We start from the raw sequence: 20,241 nt of genomic DNA, 5'->3' as shown, positions 1-20,241 counted from the left end.
AAAAAATGGAGAAGCCTCCTCATGAGGTGAAAAGAACCAAGATGTCCTAACAAGAACACTCTTAGGAGTTTTACCAAGACTTGGTTACCTAGAAGTGTCTGTTTTTTCTCCAGCAGACCAAATTGGTGTAAATTATTTGCACATTCATTTCTATAAAAACAGTTACTGTTTTAGAGTAAAAGCTCTTTTATATTGCTTATAGTAATGTACAAACACCATTTCTCTGTATGATTCCCATGTCTATTCTCAAGCAAAAGTGACATGTGTATTCATGTAATTGAGCCCATCCTGCCCTATACCTGTGATTCCTAGATGACTGACTATTGTGTAGTGTGCTTCAGTAGGCAAGAAGCAGACCAGCATAGTGAAAGGGAATAATAATAGTATAATAGGTAGAATGACTGGGACATAATAACAACTTGCTATTTCACTTCTGTAAGAATTGCTTTGCTCCTGTAAGAATTAGACCTCTACCATTTGTTTCTACCAGTGATCTTTCTGTTAATCTTGTTTTTTCTGTACCACTCCGTGCCTGGTGGATATCTCAAGAAGTGAGGTACGTCATAGTTTGGCAGGATTACACTGGGCCAATATCTCTGTTGCTAAGCACTCACTCCCCCCCCCCCCCCCCCGTTCCTTGCTGCACTGCCAAGGAAAGGGATGGGCCCAGGGGTCAGAATTAGGTACTGAACTGATGACTGAAGGTATAAAAGGATGCCATACATTCCCCAAGGTGTGGCTATTCCTCATATGCATTATATCTGTATGTTCTGGATATAGTCCCACCCAGTATTTTGTTTTTTGCCAAAAATAAAATTTGCTTCTTTTTGCAAGCCTCGTCTTGAATCACACTCTCTTTGGCATCTCAGTGGCTCAGGGAAACTTCTGGGACCTTACATTTTTGGCACCCTAGCAGGGACTTGAAGGCACCATTTGGCTTCCCACACACTGAACCTGTTTCAGGCTTGGCAGGCTTTCACTATGGCAGATGAACAAAACCAGCTGGGACCAGTAGCAAAGTCAAGAGCGCTCCTGGAAAAATTTATCCAGTGATTATGACTTGGTCATTTGCTGGCAGGCTCCAATTCTGCCTGCCCTGAATGCCAAGAGCGTTGCATTTTGGGAAGGGTGTCTGTATGCAATTGAGCTCTTCTGGGTGAGTAGAAACTTTTTTGGGGAAAGGGGAGTGTTGCCTTGTGTGTGTGATGTGGGAAATACCTAAGAGAGGTTTACTCATACTTTGAAAGGCATGTAATTTCTTACCAAGAAATCCCTCTTAGAAAGCTTGAGGTTCAGGCAGAGTTTTGGCCAGACTCTGAGCTGAGAGACGGTGACAGGGAGACAAATCCTTGCTGATCTCAGGGACACCGCAAAGTCCTTGATCGACCCAAGGGAAGTTCTCCAATCCGGCGGTAAACAGACAGCCCCCAGGCTGACAAAATTGGACGGATCCGGAAAGAAGGCAGTGAAAGTGAGTCCAGCTGGTGATATTTTTTTCTTTGAGAATGATTGCCCAAAGAAATTTTTAAAAAAAGATAAATTAGTCCTTTAAGCAAAAGAATAAAGCAGCAAAATTTATCTTTAATGGACTGCCTTAGTTTCTAAAAAACTTAGAAAGTTTTTTTTCCTTTTCTATGTAACAGCATTTTGTGGATTGAAGTGATTGGAACGTTTCCCATTTCTCTTCTTAAGTGAATGAATTTATTTTTTCTCCTACTCTGTGCTGCCTTTATTTTTTGGTTGATCTAAAACTTTTTTTACTTTAATAATCTTTCCTCTTACTGTTTATTAAATTTTATTAAAGACACTTAGAGATTTTTGTTTTCCTTAAGTTTGATACGAATAAGAGAAAATTGAATCTGCTATTCGGAAGCCAGGACTTGGTTTTTTTTTCTTTTTTTGAAACAAAGTATCCTTTACTCTATTTTCTCTGAGTCTGTTGACATTGTAACCAGAGGGTTTGCAGCTTGTCTGTAGAGACTGATAACAACTCAAGGACATGGACTGTTTTCTTGCGGGTGTCTTTGTGGAATATTCTGGACAAGGGAAAGGAAAGGAAAGAAAAGAAAAGATAGAACCCTCACTTTTTTGAAAAAATTAAAAGGATCGTATGTTTAAGCAAATTCAAAACAAAAATATTTCTATACATAAAAGAGACATTGAAGGCGAGAGTGGCAGGGGATTTTAAACTTTTTCTTTTCTTCTGGAAAATATGCATTTATATACAGATGGAGAAACCCTAAGTTACCAGGATTTTTTGGATGGAATTCTAAAGATATTGGAAGGATTTGAGAGGTTTGATAAGAAGTTGGATAGATTATTGTCTGGCTCAATAAAAGATGAAGGGACTGGAGCCTCAAAAATTAAAGAAGAGAGTGAAGATATAGAAGATAAAGACAAGATAACAGATGAACCTAATAATGGAGCACGTATGAGTGAAAGTGGAAAGGAGGGAACATGGAAAAGTGAATTTGATTATTGTTATATACTTGATGATCTGGAGCTCTACCCCTCCTGTCAAGATATGGATTTGATGATGGAATTAAAAAGAGAAACAGCTTTAGAAAGACATCTGATAATTAAAGACATGTTAATTTTAATACCAGTTCAAGGGCAACAAGACTATATGAGAGATCTTTCAAGCAAAAAAAGTGTGGAGAGAAGTTTTAAAAAACTTTATAAAGAAGTTTATAAGAGAATTGACATAACAACTGGCTAAAGAGGTAAGATTGTTTTGTTACTGGAAAGACACAGGCTGATAATGGTTGATAACTCAAAACTTAGTTAACTTTTGTTGATTAATAAGTAGGATTTCTTAGACACTTTTAGAATGTTTTCTTTAAAATGTTTATTCATTAATTAATAACTCATTATGATAATAATAATGAAATAATAATCTCAATTAGTAAAAATAATTTGGATAAAAACCGTAAATTAGGACCTAGGGAAAAGATTTATCAATTTCACTAATACATTTTTGTTTAGATTTTATTATAATGATGTAATTTCTCTTGGGCACTTATAAACTTTACTAACAAACTTTTGTTTAGATTTTATTATAAAGATGTAATTTTTCTTGGGTCGGAGGGGAGGAGATGTGATATCAATGACAAAAAAATGTTTTCTTTTTTTCTTTTTCTTTAGATAACTATAATAACAATAAGGAAATGTTAATGGATAATGTTTAATGATTTTTATGTCTTGGCATTGGTAAAAGCAATTAGATATAAGCCTTAAATAGTGAGTTGGGAAAAAAAGGGAATATGCTATGAAAAGGTAATTATTGGAGATTTATCGGAATAGCTAATGAATGCCAGTAGGTGGTTGTGTCTTTAAATACAAATGATTCTAGATAAAAGCATGTTTAAATAATTATAGCTAAATGTGAATGATTGTACATTGATGGCAAAATACATAAAGATTTTCGATTTTAAAATGTAAATTAAAAATATGAAGGATGTATAGTAACACATGAAATTTATTTGTAACCAATCGACATGCTTTCTACAAGATGTAATGAAGAATGTTTTTTTGTGTTTTTGTTTAATTAATTTTTTTTTAAAAAAATAAAGGTTAGTTTCACTTTTGCAGGGCTTAACACAACTATATATATATTCAATACATAACAACTGACAATTTCAAATATGCAAACATATGCTATAATATTTAGGAAAAAAGCAGTATTTTGAATCATTTTGATAGACTTTTTATGACATACTGTATTTCCCGCATTGTGCCAAACAGTGAATGACAGAACATTATTTTTGGAATATATCACAATGGTTGGATTCACAAAACTTGAAGGGAAAATATGACTTGTTTGTCACTTAATGTGTGATGTGTATCTAGTCAAATGAGCAAACCATGTTGTACAGGTTGTATGTATTTTATGTATTTGTCTTTTATTCCAATGAGATCTTTTCATAAGAAAAGTTTTCCTACAACCAGTTGTGATTTATTAAATATACCAAGATTAACAAACACGGTTAGTGGATACTTTGTACACTGTAAGTATCTTTTCCAGCTCTTTCAAACCCAGTAACTTGAGAAATTATGTGCATGAAGCAAGGCTGGTCTTTTGAAAAGATCCCATAGGAATAATATTGATGCACAGAACTCATTTAACCAGAATTGTATAAACCAAATAAATTGATAAAAGCCAAATAACATAAGCATATATTTATTTCATATATCATAACTAAACCCAATTAAATAACATATATTAAGCCCAATGCCACTTGCAAAGTTTAGGAATGCTAGGCCTTGGGGAATACTTTTAACTACAGCTACTAACTATTAAGTTTACTGGCTGCTAACATTAATTGACAGAAGTACAAAATATGTTCCAGGATTCTCTGCCATATGAGATAAAATTAGTGTTTGTCTAATTGGACATCTAATCAGGAGTTAACAGTTGCTCTAATTTGCTAGCCACAGATTCCTTCAGCTAGATCCTCCATTCCATTCCAGGAACTGGAATTTGAATTTGAATTTGAGATACAAATAAAATGATAATGGAATGTGAAAATTAAAATCTCAGACTGAAATTTTATGATCATTTTTAATTGCCTTTCCTCATGCTCAGTCTTCAGCATCAGAGGTGATATTCAGCCATTTCTGACAGGTTTTGGAGAACCAGTAGTGGACATTTTGAGTAGTTCAGAGAACCGGCAAATTGGCTGGCCCTGCCCCTGCTGCTCCCAGCCTCCCAGCTGATCTTCTTTTGTTGCCCTGAACAGGAGAACAGAGCTGGAAAGCAGGTTAGTGGGGTAGGGAGGGAATAGGGATTTTGCAGTATCATTTCCCCAGGTATGCCCACAAAGCCATGCCACGTCCACAAAGACACGGCCACAAAAATGGTAGTAATTTTTTTTGAATCCCACAACTGAACTGGCCCCATATCCTTTGTTCCTTAAAATTCTCTTTTTGGCAACTTTAAATTATTTTAAATATTGAGCAAACACTAAATTTAAGATTGTCGGGAGGGCATGCATTCTAATGAAGCCAAAAACAAGTAAAATCAAAACAGATATGTGATTACCAGCAACATGCACTCTTAAAGCTTTGGAATCAATTGCAAAAGTGCATTTCAGCATAAGAAGCAATCAAGTCTTCTACTGCATGGTCTGCACATTGCTTGTACCTGCACAGAAGAGTCTTCTGACTGAAAAGGCCTTTTGAGTCCATTTTAGTAAAAATAAATTTATACATTTTTCATTTACATAATAACAGTTTGTGTACTCCTGCAAAATGTATGCCATATTTGGTTTTGACATTGTCAGAAGGACATGATCTAGGCTGAGATCTCGCTATTTTTCTTTTTTAATTTAAAAAAATATATCTGAAACTGGTAGTAGTAACTCCCAAGGGGATGATCAAGAAGCCTGGTTTTTGCTTTTATTTTTATAGTTATAGGTTTTATTTTTATGAACCGCCAACAGTTGTGCTTAAGATGGGCAGCCATACAAATATTTTAAATGAATAAGCTGAAATAAATAAGATGGCTCAGTCACTCTTGGCTCAGTCACTCTTTCAGCCTTTGGAAGAAGGCAATAGCAAATGACTTCTGAAAACTGCAGGGACTGGTCCAGGCAATTGCCAGGAGTCACCATTGATATGAAGGCATGCAGATAAATAATTATTGTTAAATAAATAAATCCATCAAAAATCTTTATGTAAATCCCTCAAAACCTGTTAACTTAGAACAGCAATGTGATCTGGGTGCAGAATCAATTTAAAAAACACCTGTGTGAACAGATGTACAATACAATAGCAGAGTTGGAAGGGACCTTGGAGGTCTTCTAGTCCAACCCCCTGCCTACGGAGGAAATCTTATACCGTTTCAGACAAATGGCTATCCAACATCTTCTTAAAGACTTCCATTGTTGGGGCATTCACAACTTTGAGAGGCAAGCTGTTCCACTGATTAATTGTTCTAACTGTCAGGAAATTTCTCCTCAGTTCTAAGTTGCTTCTCTCCTTGATTAGTTTCCACCCATTGCTTCTTGTTGAGGACATCAGCCTCTATATCGCTTGCTTGCTATCGGCTGCCATAGTAATGGGGAGGGAGGGGACTCATGCTAGTGGAGATATCTCAAAAGAGGGAATTTTGTTCTCACCATCTTCTGCGCATGCTGAAGGCTTGTGTTTGGGTTTGGTCAAGGCCAACAATCTCTGCATACCAACTGAATGAGGCCACCTGAAGATGCACCCCACATGACACCCTTGGGGATTGGAGATTGGACATTGGGCTGGGGTAACTGGGGGGAGGGATTTGGGTAAACATTTGATATGTACAAGTTCGTGCCTTTTTGCTTCAGATTTTCCTTCATTTTTGCTGTTTCCTTTCATATCCAGTAAAAGTACCTTTTCTCTAAATAAATGGAGTTGAGGGTTTCCTTTCTTGGATGTTGAGTGAGGCATGCCTGACATTAAGCAAAATCTCTTTGCAACCATCCTAGAGTTAAAGTTTCCATGGGGTTGCACTAACCATGTCTAACTGCTGCAGCAATCAGGAGGACCCGGGGGCTGTTGAGAATGGCAGCTCCAGGCCTCTGGGCTGGCCAGAGCTAACACCAGAACTGTGTTAACAATGGGGCCCCCCGAGACCTTCAGCTCTGGTATATGCTGGCTGTTTATGTGGAAATTGACCTGGCCAGAAATTGACACTGTGGGGGCAGCAGTTGGAGCAAAAAACCACCTCCTGCTTCGAGAGAGGCCCCTAGAGCAATAAAAGGGGAGCTAGCAACCAAGCCCAGATCAACAGCATGTTTCAGATGTTGAAAGGAGGGACATCATGCTGCCGATTGCCACTCTAAGCTTGGCCATTAACCACCCTTAGCTGGAGGGAAAAAAGCCAACAAGCAGCCAGTGAAACATCGTGTAACAGCCCTGAAAGGTGTGGAAGTCATTGATTTTTCTCCTCCAGGCCCAGAGGAAATAGGTACCCCAATCAGAGTCAGAGTGAAACTGACTCTGATGATGACCCCCTGGTAAGTCCTCATGTGGCCACTCTGACCATCCCAGTGCCCGGGGAAAGATGCTGGTGGTTGCACCACATGTGTTATTAGCCCAGAGGTGGGGGGAAAATGGTACTAAGACTGAGAATAATTAAAGTATCCATCGCCTTTTGCCAGTTGGATGGATCAGTTGCTGGGGGGAGCAACACATTTTGTGACTGAACCGATAGAGATTACCTTGGCTACGAAAATGGAACCTGTAGGTGAATTGGAGGAAGGGATTGTTACATATCTGCTCTGCCCAGCTGGGAAAGGGGGAAGGGAAAACTTCCTACATAGCCAGAGCCACAAAAGAACTGGCAGTGTTTACGCGTTGAAGAATTAAGAGGGAGGAGAAAATCCCAAAGGAATATTGGGACCTCAGAGGGGCATTCAGTGAAAGGGATTCCAATAAGCTCCCACCCCACCACCCTACTGATTGCAGCATAGAAATCCTCCCCAAGGTGAAACTCCCCAAGCCACAGATTTACTCAATGACCCCACGCAAATTGGAGGAGTTACATAACTTTATTGATAAAAGCCTAAAGAGGGGCTTCATCCAGTCAGCTAGGCCACAGGTGGTGACACCATTGTTATTCTGAGAGAAGAAAGATGGCTCTCTTTGCTTATGTGTTAATTACAAAAACTTTAACGCCATTTGCATGAAAAATGTGTACCCTTTACCTCTCATGAAGGACATGTTAGCTCATCTGGCCAAGGGAAATTTTTCACTAAGTTGGATTTAAGGGAAGCATACTACAGAGTCTGTATAAAAGCAGGAGATGAGTGGAAGACCGCCTTCAACTGCCCTAGGGGTTGCTTCCAGTTTAGAGTACTCCCATTCTGACTGCAGGGGGCACCAGCAGTTTTTATGCAATTGATAAATGAGGTGCTGCATGAATACCTGTATAAGGGGTGTTAGTTTATCTTGATGACATCCTCATCTACACGGAAACTTGAGTGGAATATGTGAAACTTGTGCGCTCAGTCCTGAAAAAATTCATAGCTGCTGAACTTTATTCCAATTTGTCTAAGTGTGAATTCCACCAGGAAAAAAATGACTATTTGGGGTACCACATTTCTCATGAGGGTATTGAAATGGACCCTGAGAAAGTCTGGACTGTTACAGAACAGGCGCCCTCCGCACCTGCAAGCAGCTACAAAGTTATTTAGGATTTGCCAATTTTTACCGCCAATTCATCCCTTCATTCGCTAGTTCACTGCCAATTTCGAATCTCCTAAAAATAAATGGAGAAGGAAAGCCAAAACCTAGTCAGCCCTTGAAGTGAACGATGGAATGCCAAGCAGCATTTGAGAAATTGAAATGACTTTTTGAGCTGAACCTATTTTAAAACACCCCAACATGGATGCACCATTTGTGGTACAAGCATATGCAAGTGACAAGGCAGTAGAGGCAGTGCTACTTCAAATGAATGCTGATGGGAACTTGCAACTTTGTGCCTACACTTCCCAAAAATTGACTGAAACAGAAAGGAGATGGGCAATTCAGGAAAAAGAAGCCTTTACAGTCTGGTGGGCCCTACTAACCTGGCCAGAAATCCAGAAACATTTCCTCGAAGATGCCAAGCACCCATTTGAGATGTAGACTGATCATAAGAACCTTGAGGCATTAAAAATGCCACAGAAACTGTCGCGCAAACAAGTTCGCTGGGCACATTTTAATCAGTTCAATTTTACACTGAAATATCTTCCAGGAGGAAAGAATTTTATGGCAGACACATTATCCAGGCTACCCCAGAATAACAGTGCCAGGTCGGTGGTGATTCATCCAGTCATTTCTTCCAAGCAGCTAGCAGTCATAGTAGTCACCAGGAGCCAAGGGAAAGTGGACTTAGATGTGCCCACAGAGCTAACAAAATGACTGAGGGAGGCGCTAGCATCTGATGAATGGTTCAGGTCCCATTCAAATGATTGCACCATGCCAGATGTCCTTGCTTGGGTGAGAGCCAAGTTGTATGTGCCTGCTACTATAAAAAGTGTTGTCCTCCAACAGGCCCATGATTCAAAAGTGACTGGACATTTTGGTTTCGTGAAGACCTTACATTTTGTTAAAAGACAGTTTTGGTGGCCTTCTCTGAAAAAGACATAGAGTCCTACATTGCTAGTTGTCTTGTTTGTGCTGTGGCAAAGAAACCACCAGGAAAACCTCAAGGACTGCTCCAAAACGTTGCCAGACCCAATGCCCCTTGGAAGGAGATATCCATGGAGTTTATTGTTGAGCTACCAGAGAGTAATGAAAATACTGTCATTTGGGTGATCACAGATTTGTTTTCCAAGTAAGTGCATTTCGTGTCCTGCTCCAAGATTCCATCAGCGAAAATGCTGGCTAAACTGTTCATCCTACATGTGTATAGGATACATAGAGTTCCTGAAGGGTCCAATTCACCTCCCACTTTTGGGGGGAGTTCCTAAAATTGTTAGTCTCCACCCAAGATCTAAGCTCCGATATCAGGGCCCCCAAACTCTTAAAAGTTTCATTCTATATACCCTGATAAACCCTAAAGGGGTTGTATAAATGATTTGCTATTATCTTTCTTCAGGAGTGCTGAATGTCAGCCTCTATATTGCTTGCTTGCTATTGGCTGTCATAGTAACAGGGAGGAAAGGGGCTCAGAGTATTTGGGATGGGAATCGTGCTGGTTGAGACATCGCAGAAGAGAGAGTTTTGTTCTCACCATCTTCTGTGCATGCTGAAGACACTTGTTTAGGTTTGGTCAAGGCCAACTGTCTCTGCATACCAACTGAATGAGGCCACCTGAAGATGCACCCCACATGACACACTTGGGGGTTGGAGATTGAACATCGGGCTGGGGTAACTGGGCGGAGGGATTTGGGTAAAGGCTTGATATGTACAAGGTCATGCCGTTTTGCTTCAGATCTTGCTTCACTTTCGCTGTTTTCCTTTCATATCCAGTAAAAGTACATTTTCTCTAAATAAATGGAGTTGGGGGTTTCCTTTCTTGGATGTTGAGTGAGGCACACCTGACATTGGATGACATGACATTGCCTCATCTAACTAATTCCTGGGAACAGGAAGCACTCCACCAGACATCAGATCTTCAACTCTTTAAGGATTTATATATTATAGCTAATAATTTATGTGCAGCTCTGTAACATATCAGGGGTCAATGCAATTCCTTCAGGCTTGGTTTTCACAAGAGGTTGCCTGTTTATTATGGCATTTTACCTCGACCATCACAGCCACCACCCTGCCTCCCCCATAGAGAACGATTCAATCTTTAAGTAACAAATACATCAGTTTGTTCTGACTTAGTCAGATCAATTCTTTCAAACCATTCATTCTCTGCTTATTAAACAATGAACTGACTGGAACTGGAAGCTGAATACTTTTAACTTCAGCTACTAACTACTTGGTTTACTGGCTACTTGCATTAATTGGCAGAAGTACTAAATATGTTCCAGGATTCTCTGCCATATGAGATAAAATTGGTGTTTGTCTAATTGGACACCTCATTAGGAGTTAACAATTGCTCTAATTTGCTAGCCACATATTCCTTCAGCTAGATCCTCCATTCCATTCCAGGAACTGGAATTTGAACTTAAGATACAAATAAAATGATAATGGAATATGAAAATTAAAACCTCAGAATGAAATTTTATGATCATTTTTAATATCCTTTCTTCATGCTCAGACTTCAGCAGCAGCATTTGAACCTCCTTGGTTTAAGGATATGTACCAGCCAAAAGAAAAAATAAAGAAAAAAAGCATGATTGATAAACTACACGACGAAGAGTCTGACGAAGAGGAAAACATATACACTTGGGATAGCGCAAGGTATTGTTTCTTCTCTTGACCTTGTGTCTTCTCCATTTTGTATCAACCTATAGAGGAAATAGACAAAAGATATGGTTGATAAATTACATGATGAAGAGTCCTCAGAAGAGCCCCCAGAAGAGGAAAACAGTGCAAGGTATTGTTTCTTTTCTTTTCTTTTTTCTTCTCTTTATTTTGCCTTTCCTTTCCCTCACTTCCTCTCCTTTTCTTTTTTTCCTTTGCACATATTTCAAGAAAAAATGAAAAATATGATCATGGTGATCATGATGCGTTTGGTTGTGTCCAACTCTTCTTGTTTCTATGGGCCAAGTTTCTTCACATCTTTCAATCTTGTTTGCTCTAGCTAATGTCAGGTTTGATGGTGTCCAGCAATCATGTTCTTTAATAAGGTGACCAACCGTCCTCCTTTAGGGAGGACAGTCCTTCTTTTGTAAGTTCTGTCCTCCCTTGAAAAGTGTCCTCCTACATGTCCTCCTTTTTGATATTTGAAGACTAATCTGTTGCGCATTATGTGACGTATTTTATTAAACAGTTTTTAATGGTGTTTTTTTTACTTCATCACAAGTATATTGAACAGATATTGAATCTTGTGTTGAATTTTTATCTAAAGAAATGCTAGACATTAAAATAGACGACAATTGTCTCTTTGAAGAAATTAGAAGACTGAATGTATATTTAAATTCTGAAAAATTAATACAATGGGAAAATCAACATGTTGAAATTGATAAAAGATGGGTGGATATTTTCAGCCATTTCAAAAATGAACATATTCCATGTGAACATTTATATATACTTGTTCAATTTACGTTGTGCTGCCCTGGAATAATGCAGCAGTTAAAAGAGTTTTTTCAATTGCCAATGATTTTTCGACAAGTGAGAAATCGAGATTGAATGTTGATACTCTAGCTGCAGCACTTGCCGTAAAATTCAATATGAAGGATATTTCTTGTTCAGATATTTCCAATATATTGTTAGAAGATGATACATTGACAAAAAATATTAATTCAATGGAAAAGTACTCATTTAAATAATAATTAACAGGCATGTAAGCATAATTACAATATAAAATGTTGCAAATGTTTTTATTATGCATATATCATATTTTAGTGTATTATTGTTGCAATGAATAAAATATTTCTTTTATTTACGATATATTTTTTGCAATTTATTTGTCCTCCTTTTCATTGTAAAAAAGTTGGTCACCTTATCTTTAATGGCCTGGCATGCTTTTACCACTAACTCTTCCAGTATATCTTTGTTTTCTCCAATAAATTTCCCTGCATGACATGGCTGAAGTATAATTACAGAGGGAATAGTCCCATTTTGTGAGATGGAGGACATTTTTATTTTTTTCATTACAAAATTATTTGGGCATATTTGGACTTGTCCAAATGTATATTACTGCAATAAACTTTACATGGAGCTGCCCTTGAAGATCACTTCAAGTGCCCTTGAAGACAACTTAGATGCTACAACTGGTCCAAAAAGCAGTGACACATTCTCTATTGGGCATTCCTATGCTTGCCCATGTAATACCTCTATTGTATGAGCTATGCTGTCTTCCTTCTGGATGTAATTCAAAGTACTGGTTGTTACCTGTAAATTCCTACATGGCAGGGACCAGGATATTTGCAGGGTCAATTCTCCCTACCCCTCCTACCACTTAAATAGGGTAGGTACGCTCCAGGTCCTTTCCCTGAAGCCTTGCCCTTTAGTGGAAGCTTGGAAATGTGACTTTTCCTGTGGCTGTCCCTACCTTTTGGAATACCCCCCCCCGCCCCCAAATGATCCAGCAAGCCTTCTCTCTTTAAGCCTTTTGGAAGGCTGTCAGTATCTGTGCTTTCAGGGCTTGCAGGGATAGGAAAAAAATATCTGAAACTGACGGTGCTACATCGCAAGGGGATGACTGAGAGGACTGGTTTTGGTTTTGTGGTCTTATAGTTATTGGTTTTTCTGCTTTTCTTTATTTATCAGACCTCCACAAATCACTGGGTTTTTTCCTATGGAGAAACTGTAATTTGCTACAAAAGCATCACTAACATTGTTTTCCTGTTTAAACTTTCAAGCACCATAACAAGCCTTCAGCTTTTTTATTGAGATGAAATTATTAGAAGTTCTTACAGTGTTGTTTCCAACCTAACTGAATAACTGAGCACAGTTAAAGATATTGTAAGAATAAATTATGGTACTACTTTGAATTTTGTAATTTTATAATTTTGAATATTTTAGGTACTAGCTGGATACCCATGTTTCGCTACAAAACTGTAAGGAGCTTCAGACTATTCCTGAGTGAAGGAATGGAATGTCTGCCAGTTTGAACTGAGATAATGGACTGTGAGGCAACTGGCAGTTGGAAGAGAGTTTAGATCAGCAACAAAACCAAAACTAAAATGACCCTATTTGGTTCAGTAACAAATATCAACTTCATATTGGCTAAAATGAGTTTATTATTTAATTGCATCTTCTCCTGTAAGATTGTTAACAGTCTCTTGAGATGTAGAAGAGACAGAAACACTTTTCAGCGAATCCGCTTCTGGTACCAATGCTAGGGAAATATTTGTTTATGTTTTTATTTGTGTTGTGTCTAAGGCTAGCAAACATAAGGTGTCAATCAAAACCCACCGAATGTCTGGATTGGTCAATTCCTGTAGGCATCACCAGAGGTAGCTAACATTCTTCTGATTGGTTGCCGGTTTGACAGCTGCTATATAAATAGCTGTCAAACCGGAGTTCACTGTTCGTGTTATGGTTTTACTTAGTTGAATCTGAAATAAAAAACTAGTACTTTACCGGATCGCCTCATGCATCTTAATTACAATTAAGAACTTAATACTGGCGACGAAGAGTTGGCGAACGTCCACGCAGTGTTTCACAACAAGACCACAATTTTTTTTCTCTTTTTTCTTCAGAATGTCAGCCATTCCAAGTTTCGCCCCTTTCTCCGCTCAAAATGAGTCATGGGAGGCTTTTTTAGAAAGGTTCGAGTGTTTTTTGCTGGCTCATGATTTTACTGAGGTTTCTGAGGATAGAAAGAAAGGTTTTTTCCTCAGTGCGTGTAGACCAGAAATGTTTAGCATGGCAAGGGCTCTATCTGCTCCAATGTCCCTAAGTACAGTTCCATGGGATGTACTTATGACTACTTTAAAACATCACTATTCCCCCGCTCCATCAAAAATAGCAAGAAGATATGCTTTTAGACAGTGCCTACAGAGGGAGGACGAGTCAATTTGCCAATATGTGGCCAAGCTTAGACATGAGGCGATTCCTTGTCTTTTTAAGGAATTGGACGATGCTCTAGTAGAGCAATTTGTATGTGGAGTAAGAGATAATAGACTCCAGCATCGTCTTTTGGCTAAACCTGAACTAACTTTACAAACTGCTATAGATGAAGCTAGAGCTGCTGAGTTAGCTGATAAATCTGCTGTCATAATTCAAAATAGATTCAGCACTCCCACTCCTTCTAATTTATTTTCCTCTGTTAATCATCAACTAGCACAAAACAATGATTTTTCTGATGACCTAGAGCAGATTGACCGAATGCAATATAAAAATTACCTCAGAGGCGAGCCCGCCAAAAGCTTAATGATGGCTGCCTGAGTTCCGGAGGCAAACACCTCCGGTCCACCTGCCGTTTTAAACAGGCTGTTTGTAGGCGCTGTGGCCGTCCTGGGCATATTGCTGTAGTTTGTCGAGCTATGTTACCTACTCAGGTTCCTCAAAACAACAGGAACCTTGATAAACGTTTCCTCAAGCCTTCACAGGCTCATAATAATGATTGCTCTGCTGTGGATTCTGATGTTTTAAGTGACAAATGGATCGTTCAATCAGCTTCTGAACCAACTTCAAAAGCGCAAAAAATCTTTATTACTGTCCGCATTGAAGGCAAACCTTGCCGAATGGAAATTGACTCTGGCTCCACCAAGTCGATCATTTCCTGGCCATCCCTCCAACAATTGATCCCTTCAATTTCCAGAGATCAACTCCATGCTTCTACTTGCCGCCTGCGCGACTATCAAGGGAACTTGATTCCTGTTTTGGGGGTCGCCTCTGTCCATGCTGAACACAAATCTTTTAAAGCTCAACTATCCCTCGTTGTTGTGGCCAAGCCTCTATCTACTCTGCTGGGTCTTGAATGGTTCCAGTGCCTTGGACTTTCCATTGACGGCGTGAACAACATTCCCTGCACTAATGACTTTGAGACTTTGATTACTGAGTTTTCTGATGTTTTTGATGACAAATTGGGTAATTACAAGGGCAAACCCATCTCCTTTAATTTAGATCCTAATGTTTCCCCTATTAGGTTAAAACCCAGGAGGCTTCCTTTTGCCCTTAAAGCTAAGGTTGAGGCTGAGCTCAACAAATTGGTGGCTCAGGGGATTCTTGAGCCAGTAGAATATGGTACATGGGAAACCCCTATTGTTGTTCCCATTAAGCCTGATGGTTCTATACGCATATGTGGAGACTATAAATCAATGGTGAATAGGGCTCTGGATTCGAACCCATACCCCATTCCTGTCGTTCAACATTTGTTGCACTCTCTGGGGAGGGGGTGCATTTTTGCTAAGTTAGATATGGCCCAGACGTATCAGGAATTGCCTGTGGACCAGGCATCTGCTGATGCCCAGACTATTGTGACTCATAAGGGGGCTTTCCGCTGCACCAGGCTACAGTTTGGAATTTCAGTCGCACCTGGCCTCTTTCAACGCCTTATTGAGCGGCTGCTCCAAGGTTTGGAGGGGGTGGTTCCGTATTTTGACGATGTCTTAATTGCTGCCACCTGCAAAGTTGACCTCATCGTCAAAGTGCGGAACGTCCTGTCTCGTTTCAGATCTGCTGGCCTTAAGCTCAAGCGCTCTAAATGTCACATGGGAGTTTCTTCGGTCGAGTTCTTGGGTTTTTTGATTGATGGCAAGGGGATACATCCCTCTCCCAGCAAGGTTGAAGCCATACATCGGGCTCCAACCCCTAAATCAAAACTTGAGTTCAAGCCTTTTTGGGGCTCCTAAATTTTTATGCAATGTTTCTGCCTCACAAGGCTTCTGTCGCAGAACCATTGCATAGACTCCTGGATAATTCTACAGTTTGGCACTGGGGCCCCAGGGAGGCCAAAGCTTTTGAAAGGGTTCAACAGCTTCTCATGTCTTCAGCTGTTCTCATACAGTATAATTCCAAACTTCCGTTAACCCTAACCTGCGATGCTTCCCCTTATGGGATTGGGGCTGTTCTTGCTACCTGTTGCCTTCAGGTCAAGAAGCCCCTATTGCATTTTTTTCTCGTACCTTATCGTCTACTGAGCGCAATTACAGTCAAATAGATAAAGAGGCTTTGGCGGCCGTAGCAGGTGTCAAACGTTTTCATGATTATCTGTACGGCCGCCATTTCCTCCTGGTGACTGATCACAAACCCTTACTGGGGATATTATCTGGTGATCGTCCCACTCCCCCTATCTTGTCTCCAAGAATGCTGAGATGGTCTGAATATTTGGCCGCTTATTCCTACAGGTTGGAGCATCGCCCAGGAAAACAGGTAGGACAAGCGGACATGCTGAGCCGTTGTCCACTGCCATTAAAGGCTATGGACCCGGCTCCAATTTGCCCTGTTCTGGCTGTTGAGGAACTCCAGCTACCCATAATTTCCACTGATATTGCAGCACATTCCCACCAGGATCCTATTCTTTCTAAGGTTTTAGACTGCGTTCGCAGGGGTTGGCCGGATGAGGGTTGACTAGTAATGTTATGCCTTATGGTAGGAGACATTTGGAATTATCTGTGGTGCAGGGATGTTTATTTTGGGGTCATCGAGTAGTATTTCCTAAGACTCTGCAAACCCAATTATTGCAGAGGTTACATGAGGGCCATCCGGGGATCGTGTACATGAAAGCCCTTGGCCGTAGTTATGTATGGTGGCCTGGCCTTGATGAAGCTATTACAGCTTGGGTAAACAGCTGTCCCGATTGCCAAGCTGCACGACCAGCCCCGGCAGCAGCGGAGCCTAGGGAATGGGAAACCCCAAAAGACCCTTGGTCTAGGTTGCACCTCGATTTCGCTGGCCCAATACAGGGTTCCAATCTGATGATTATTGTTGACGCCTATTCCAAATGGGTGGAGGTGGTTCCCATGTCCACTATAACAGCCGAGGTATCTATTAACGTCCTTAAATGGATTTTTGCTTGCTGTGGGCTACCAGATGTCATTGTGTTGGATAATGGCCCCCAGTGGACTTTGGCCTCTTTCCAATCATTCTTAGCTATGTTAGGAATCTGACAGGTACTGACGGCTCTGTTCCACCCGGCCAGCAATGGCCGAGCGGAACGCGCGGTCCGTTCAGTTAAAGAAGCCCTCGCCAGGATGACGCATGGCACATTGTATGACAAAATTCATCAATATTTAATTAATCAACATTCTACTCCCTGCCCATTGACCAATCTGAGTCCGGCTGAGCTCCTAATGGGTCAGAAACTTAGAACCACTCTTGACAGGCTGCATCCAGAATATAACGAAATTCCACCGGTTCCTAGGAATTACCAGACTAGACATTTCAGTTGTGGGGACTGGTTTTTTGCCCAAAATTTCGGAGGCCATACCAAGTGGGTTCCTGCAACCATACTTGAAGTAACAGGGCCCTGTTCTTACAGGGTCCTCCTGAATGACGGAAGGCAATGGTGGTGCCACATCGACCAGCTGCGCCGCCGTGAAGCCCCGATCGACTGGCGTTATGAGTTTTTGCCTATCGATGACAGTTCCCTTGCCGCCTGCCAGCCAAACCCGTTCACGCCCCCATCTGTCTTTTCGTGCACGCCTCCCTCTGTCACCACGCCTACCAATCCACATCCAGCGCCACTCCACCTACCTGTGAAAAACCAACATCAACCCAGGGCGGAACCTTCACAACCTTCCGAGGAGCTCGCATTACCAGAGGGGACTGACATACCAGCTGTGCCGTCCCCATTGCCACCAGAGGGTTTGCGTCGTTCCGGAAGAGTCCGTAAACGTCCAGCTTACATATCTGACTACGCCTGCGCGAACTTGGGGGAAAGCGGTGTTGTGTCAAAGGCTAGCAAACATAAGGTGTCAATCAACACCCACCGAATGTCTGGATTGGTCAATTCCTGTAGGCGTCACCAGAGGGAGCTAACATTCTTCTGATTGGTTGCCGGTTTGACAGCTGCTATATAAATAGCTGTCAAACCGGAGTTCACTGTTCTTGTTATGGTTTTACTTAGTTGAATCTGAAATAAAAAACTAGTACTTTACCGGATCGCCTCATGCATCTTAATTACAATAAAGAACTTAATAATTTGTTCGATATATGTTCTACCATTTTTTCCCTGTGAACTCAAGATGGATGATGGTGGTGAGGAACAGTCCCTGTAAAATGATCATTATTCTGAAATCTGGCAACAGATCACCAAGGCCCAGCCATGTGAAACACCTTTTAAATAGCGAGCAGGCAAAAGTGAAAAATACTCAGATGAACAAATCATATATTTGTTCAATATATGTTTTACCATTTTTTCTTGTGAACTCAAAATGGCATATTGGAGAGTCCTGTGGGGTAGGTTTATGCCAGGAAGTGACAGCCACCAAATCACTCAGAGGACTCCAATTTGTGAAGATTTCCCCACACCTGGTCCAACAGTTTAACCCAATTATCCTTTAATTCCCATTCTCAACTATGAATTAAGCTGAATGAGAATAGGAAGCAGAATGACAATAGGAAGCAGAATGAGAATACATAAAATAAATAAATGTGTATAGGAATCAAAGGCTTGAGGCGGGGGGGGGGGGGGGGGAGGAAGAAGAATCTGCTTAGGCATTTTGGAAACCCGGACTTGAGATCCAATGAAGGTGAGACCTAGAGTGCACACATGCATTCTCTAACGTGCAGGCGACACCTGGGTTTTGCAGCAAAGCCATTGATGAAGTGTTTGCTAAAGCAAGATCATGGCACACACTTCAAAGTAAATCAGTAAAACTGTAATTGTGGGGGGTGTCTGTCTTGCAAGAACAAAGAATGCTTACCAACAGTGTAAAGCTTGTAGCAATTATGGGTAGCTAGAAAGCTGATAAAAAGTAACAAGGATTAGACAAGTAGCAGACCTCAGCCAAAAATTAGCAATGGAGATGGCCTGCAGCAAATGAAATGTGCATTAGATAACTCCTGGGGCATTCATTAGCCAAGGCCTAGGAATGGGACAGATATAGACCAATAGAACAAATTGTAGAATTATTGCTAAAATGTTTATTAGATGATATTTCTTATTATTTCACATTGTCCCGCTTTCTCCTTTAGTGAAAATGTATAAAGCTTTCTTAATCCTTTGTTCTTGGTTCTTGGCCTTTTGACCAGGAACCCTTTTCCTTGGAGTACTCCAATAAAAAGCAATCAGAAAACCTGCATCTCATGTCTGGTGTCCATCATTGGCTTTGGCACCAGGCTCAGATCTGAATTGGAGACAACAATATCTTAGGATGCTCATGAGCAATTATATGACTTTCCCCTTTCATAGAAAATGTGAAAGGCTGGGTTCATATAAGGAAACAAAAGAGTATACCTTTGATCTTTATAAACCCATTCAAACTTGAGTTAATCTCTATTTTGTCTTCTAGGAACCTAATGCCATCAACAGCAACTGAAGCTCTGGCTTGTGCTCCTGCTTCAGCCCCAGAGACTGTTAAAAAGGCCAGTTCAAAGAAACGAACAAATCGCAGAGAAACCTTTGGAGAAGGAACATGAGTGTCAGAAATCAAGAAAGGAAAACCTTCTTAAACACTTAATTAGAGGAAACAACTCCAAAATAAGTACCGAGGAGTCTGAAACTTTGAACAAACTGTTGCATGATGAGATATATTGGGAGCAATATGGACACTCAACCTCTGCTTCCCTTTCATTTGATTTTTTGTCAACCACTAATACTTTTGTTCTTTGGCATTATGTCTTTGAATCTGAGTGGCAAAAACATTGGTAACTATCTTTCCAAATGAGATTCTAAGGAACCTAATTGCCAAGTTTATGTGTGTTCCCAAAATAGACTGCAAAGAACCCATTATCCAGAAGTCTTGTCCTATGTCATCTATGCAATGAGTCTTTTTCTGACAAAATTCACTAGATCAGCAGATATAGTAAGATTATCTGCCCTAGGAAACTTTTTTCTGGCTAAAAATGGAAACAATATTCCTGCAGGAAGCTCCAGAAAAATGAAACCCCCTCATGAAGTAAAAAGAATCTAGGTAAGTAGTCCTAACAAGTGCACTCTTAAGAATTTTACCAAGATTTGGTTACCTAGAAGTGTCTGTTTTTTCTCCAGGAGACCAAATTGGTGTAAAATATTTGCACATTCATTTCTGTAAAAGCAATTAGTGTTCTAGTGTAAAATTCCTTTTAGATTGCTTATAGTGATGGGCGAACACCATTTCTCTGTATGAT

At 40.3% G+C, this 20,241-nt stretch overlaps 1 long non-coding RNA gene across 1 annotated transcript; it reads left to right on the top strand.

Moving 5' to 3' along the window:
• The first annotated feature begins 2,239 nt into the window (after positions 1-2,239).
• Positions 2,240-19,745, top strand: LOC309382240. Its single transcript, XR_014173644.1, has 3 exons — positions 2,240-2,723; positions 10,673-10,815; positions 19,425-19,745. It is a non-coding gene; the product is annotated as an uncharacterized lncRNA (long non-coding RNA).
• Positions 19,746-20,241: the final 496 nt, after the last annotated feature.

This window comes from Natrix helvetica (genome assembly GCF_964273705.1).
Source record: "Natrix helvetica genome assembly, chromosome: Z".
NCBI classification, from domain to species: Eukaryota; Metazoa; Chordata; class Lepidosauria; order Squamata; family Natricidae; genus Natrix; species Natrix helvetica.
Note: the sequence above shows the minus strand (reverse complement) of the source record. Positions and strands in the feature narration are given on the sequence as shown.